Below are 6,004 nucleotides of genomic sequence, written 5' to 3'. Positions count from 1 at the left end.
TCAATCGAACGAAGAGTAAAACCTAATTATAATGTTCTAATATGCCCCGAGAGTATAAATTTGGAACGAATATGTGTCAACGTTTACAAGAACCAAAACCGGAACAAAATTAAACTACTAAGATGAGCCCTAACAGTATAACATTGCAACTAGTACTTTTTCTCATTCAATCGAACAAAGAGCAAAACCTAATTATATTGTTCTATTATGCCCCGAGAGTGTAAATTTGGAACTAATCGATTTAAACGTTCACAAGAACCAAAACCGGAACAAAGTTAGACTACTCAGTTGAGCCCTAACAGTATAACTTTGCAACTAGTACTTTTTCTCTTTCAACCGAACAAAGAGCAAAACCTAATTATAATGTTCTAATATGCCCCGAGAGTGTAAATTTGGAACGAATAGATGTCAACATTTACAAGAACCAAAACCGGAACAAAGTTAAACTACTAAGTTGAGCCGTGATAGTATAACATTGCAAACTTTTTCTCATTCAATCGAACAAAGAGCAAAACCTAATTTTATTGTTCTATTATACCCCGAGTGTGTAAATTTGGAACGAATCAATGTCAACGTTCACAAGAACCAAAATCGGAACAACATTAGACTACTCAGTTGCGCCATAACAGTATAATTTGCAACGAGTACTTTTTCTCATTCTATCGTACAAGGAGCGCAAGCTTTCTATTTTGCCCCGAGAGTGTATATTTGGAACGAATCGATGTAAACGTTCACAAGAACCAAAACCGGAACAAAGTAAGACTACTCAGTTGAGCCCTAACAGTATAACATTGCAACTAGTACTTTTTTTTATTCAATCGAACAAAGAGTAAAACCTAATTATGTTGTTCTATTATGCCCTGAGAGTGTAAATTTGGAACGAATCGATGTCAACGTTCAAAAGAACCAAAACCGGAACAATATTAGACTACTCAGTAGCGCCATAACAGTATAACTTAGCAACGAGTACTTTTTCTCATTCTATCAAATAAGGGGTAAAAGCTTTCTATTATGCCCCGAGAGTGTAAATTTGGAACGAATCGATGTAAACATTCACAGGAACCAAAACCGGAACAAATTTAGACTACTCAGTTGAGCCCTAACAATATAACTTTGCAACTAGTACTTTTTCTCATTCAATCGAACAAAGAGCAAAACCTAATTATATTGTTCTATTATGCCCCGAGAGTGTAAATTTAATACGAAACGATTTCAACGTTCACAAGAACCAAAATCGGAACAACATTAGACTGCTCAGTTGCACCATAACAGTATAACTTTGCAACGAATACTTTTTTTCATTCTATCGAACAAGGAGTAAAAACTTTCTATTATCCCCCGAGAGTGTAAATCTGGAACTAATCGATTGAAACGTTCACAAGAACCAAAACCGGAACAAAGTTAGACTACTCAGTTGAGCCCTAACAGTATAACTTTGCAACCAGAACTTTTTCTCTTTCAATCGAACGAAGAGTAAAACCTAATTATAATGTTCTAATATGCCCCGAGAGTATAAATTTGGAACGAATATGTGTCAACGTTTACAAGAACCAAAACCGGAACAAAATTAAACTACTAAGATGAGCCCTAACAGTATAACATTGCAACTAGTACTTTTTCTCATTCAATCGAACAAAGAGCAAAACCTAATTATATTGTTCTATTATGCCCCGAGAGTGTAAATTTGGAACTAATCGATTTAAACGTTCACAAGAACCAAAACCGGAACAAAGTTAGACTACTCAGTTGAGCCCTAACAGTATAACTTTGCAACTAGTACTTTTTCTCTTTCAACCGAACAAAGAGCAAAACCTAATTATAATGTTCTAATATGCCCCGAGAGTGTAAATTTGGAACGAATAGATGTCAACATTTACAAGAACCAAAACCGGAACAAAGTTAAACTACTAAGTTGAGCCGTGATAGTATAACATTGCAAACTTTTTCTCATTCAATCGAACAAAGAGCAAAACCTAATTTTATTGTTCTATTATACCCCGAGTGTGTAAATTTGGAACGAATCAATGTCAACGTTCACAAGAACCAAAATCGGAACAACATTAGACTACTCAGTTGCGCCATAACAGTATAACTTTGCAACGAGTACTTTTTCTCATTCTATCGAACAAGGAGTAAAAGCTTTCTATTATGCCCCGAGTGTGTAAATTTGAAACGAATCGATATAAACGTTCACAAGAACCAAAATCGGAACAAAGTTAGACTACCCAGTTGAGCCCTAACAGTATAACTTTGCAACTAGTACTTTTTCTCATTCAATCGAACAAAGAGCAAAACCTAATTATATTGTTCTATTATACCCCGAGAGTGTAAATTTGGTACGAATCGATGTCAACGTTCACAAGAACCAAAACCGGAACAACTTTAGACTACTCAGTTGCCCCATAACAGTATAACTTTGCAACGAGTACTTTTTCTCATTCTATCGAACAAGGAGTAAAAGCTTTCTATTATGCCCCGAGAGTGTATATTTGGAACGAATCGATATAAACGTTCACAAGAACCAAAACCGGAACAAAGTTAGACTACTCAGTTGCGCCATAACAGTATAACTTTGCAACGAGTACTTTTTCTCATTCTATCGAACAAGGAGTAAAAGCTTTCTATTATGCCCCGAGAGTGTAAATTTGGAACGAATCGATGTCAACGTTCACATTAACCAAAACCGGAACAAAGTTAGACTACTAAGTTGAGCCCCAACAGTATAACATTGCAACTAGTACTTTTTCTCATTCAATCGAACAAAGAGCAAAACCTAATTATAATGTTCTATTTTGCCCCGAAAGTATAAATTTGGAACGAATCGATGTCAACGTTCACTAGAACCAAAATCGGAACAAAGTTAGACTACTCAATTGAGCCCTTACAGTATAACATTGCAACTAGTACTTTTTCTCATTCAATCGAACAATAAGCAAAACCTAATTATGTTGTTCTACTATACCCCGAGAGTGTAAATTTGGAACGAATCGATGTCTACGTTCAAAAGAACCAAAACCGGAACAACATTAGACTACTCAGTTCCGCCATAACAGCATAACTTAGCAACTAGTACTTTTTCTAGTTCTATCGAACAAGGAGTAAAAGCTTTCTATTATGCCCCGAGAGTGTAAATTTCGATCGAATCGATGTAAATATTCACAAGAATCAAAACCGGAACAAAGTTAGACTACTCAGTTGAGCCCTAACAGTATAACTTTGCAACTAGTACTTTTTCTCATTCAATCGAACAAAGAGCAAAATCTAATTATATTGTTCTATTATTCCCCGAGAGTGTAAATTTGGAACGAATCAATGTCAACGTTCACAAGAACCAAAACCGGAACAACATTAGACTACTCAGTTGTCCCATAACAGTATAACTTTGCAACGAGTACTTTTTCTCATTCTATCGAACAAGGATTAAATGCTTTCTATCATGCCCCGAGAGTGTAAATTTGGAACGAATCGATGTAAACGTTCACAAGAACCAAAATCGGAACAAAGTTAGACTACTCAGTTGAGCCCTAACAGTATAACATTGCAACTAGTACTTTTTCTCATTCAATCGAAAAAAGAGTAAAACCTAATTATATTGTTCTATTATGCCCCGAGAGTGTAAATTTGGAACGAATCGTTGTCAACGTTCACAAGAACAAAAACCGGAACAACATTAGACTACTCAGTTGCCCATAACAGTATAACTTTGCAGCGAGTACTTTTTCCCATTCTATCGAATAAAGCGTAAAACCTTATTATATTGTTCTATCATGCCCAGAGAGTGTAAATTTGGAACGAATCGATGTCAACGTTCACAAGAACAAAAACCGGAACAAGTTGCGCCATACAGTATAATCTGCAACGAGTACTTTTCTCATTCTATCGAACAAGGAGTAAAAGCTTTCTATTATGCCCTGTGTCACGCCCCGAGACGCTACAATTTGGGTGCGTGTCGAGCGGTCGAACAGACGCCGACACGGGGGGAAACAGGGAGGGTTCCCCTGTCGCCAAGGCTAAGCAACGATCATGTACAAGGATTTTACCCAGAATCAAATCATAAGTACACAATCACAAGAGCACAACAAGTGTAACAAGTAAGAGCAAGGAACAAGTATAAAGAACAAGTAACGATAAAGAGAGAAGGTCTATCTATTACATTCATTCAACTCTTTAATACATCGATTTACATTTAAACTGCCCAAATACAGACATGAGTTTACATTTCCAAAATGATTCCTCACACCCTAAATCATCTACTCTCAAGTACAAAATGGTGGCTCTAATGCAAAAGGAAAGTAAACTAATGCATCTAGGGCGCTAAGCCTTACCGCACGATCCTCGCCGTGTGAACTCGCGCTCGCGCCTGTAGTAAAATGGGGGTGTGAGAACTAACTTCCTTAGATTCCAGTGGGTTCGGCCGCCGACTCCGCCGGTCTCCCACTAGGTCCAAGTGGGCACAAGTAGATAAACAGATAGATAGATATGGAAAGCGTTAGGACAGAATAGAAAACTACGCTACTATGCCCGAATCATAAATAATGAAGCATGTTCAATGAAATGGGTAAGCACACTAACTCGTCATCATGTCAAGAAGTAAAGTTATTTACTTGTTAATTAATCTATGGCTCACCCGAGGGTTTCACCTACTACTCACATAGCCATCTCGATGCGTAGGGAGATCACTGCAAACTACGAATCCGAGACCGTCTGCGGGACCCCACATAGGCTATCCCTCGGGACCCAAATAGCTATCCCACGTGACCAACTCCGGAGCGCGACTACTTGTGTGGACGACCATCACAAGGTATAAACAGACCGGTGAGCAAGATCCAATCCTCTCCACTCGAGGATTCCCGTATCCTCTAGGGTTACTTTCATCACAAGGTCCATAGGTTTCATATACACTAGGACTCACATAGTGATTGCACTGTTCTTTTGTTTACTATCAACTAGATGCCACTCATTCTTTTGTTACTATTACAAACAACCATTGAGTCCATCTTTCACCTCGGCACTATAGGATTCACATTCTCCGACCAATCTATCATCCACTATATCAAGCAACTAAAGCATAGTATGATTCATCATAGGTAAGCATAAGGAAAGGCAATGCACAATCATCCTATAATGCAAGGGAATACAAGATGCAAGATTTAATGTACTAGACATAAAGGGGAGTCCAGTTGCTTCGGGATGGTCACCACCCACCTCCTTGTAGTGCCACGAAATTAGAAAACCCAACGCCGCGATCCTCGTACGTCGCTTCAACTCCGGGCAACCAAACCTCAAGTACTTGTTTGGCGATAACTCCGCACGGCGCTCTGTCGGACTGACGACCGTCTTCGCAACGTTTTTATAGACCTAGCAATTAGGTTTACAAGGAGTTTAATTGAGAATCAAACCCCATATTTCCAAAAATTGCTATTTGAACCCTAGGTTTCAACTTTTGCAAAATTCACAAAATTGATCCATGATTTAGGCAACAATCATCTATTTAAGCATCATTGGATTCCATAAATCCATTTTTATAGCATATAAATGAGACCTAAAAATTCTAACATTATAGGGTTTTGAAGTGCCCTAGGTTTCAACAATGTGAAATCCATGGCTCAAGCTTCAAATTCGAGCTAGACCATCTAACTAGCTCCAATAGCGTTCCATTCAAACCAATTCTAAACCATAACCCTATCTTAAGGAATCTACCATTATAGGGTTTGGCAGCTTACCTCTAAAAAGCTTCTCCAAGGTTGAGGAGGGAGGAAGAAGAATGATCTTCCTCTCTTGTCTTTTCTCCTTTCTTCTTTCTTTCTTTTCCTTTCTTTTCCTTCTCTTTCCTTCTTCTTTTCTTTCTTTCTTTCTTTCTTTCTAGAGAGAAAGAGGGAAAAGAGTGTAGTGGGAGAGAATGAGAACTTGAGGGAGAAGGTGTGTATGTGGGTGTGTGGTACGCATGCAACCAGCCCACATAGGCTGCTGTAACAATTGCACAAAACCCCCTCTCACACCTATT

This window comes from Ananas comosus, linkage group 12 (assembly GCF_001540865.1).
Source record: "Ananas comosus cultivar F153 linkage group 12, ASM154086v1, whole genome shotgun sequence".
NCBI classification, from domain to species: Eukaryota; Viridiplantae; Streptophyta; class Magnoliopsida; order Poales; family Bromeliaceae; genus Ananas; species Ananas comosus.
Note: the sequence above shows the minus strand (reverse complement) of the source record.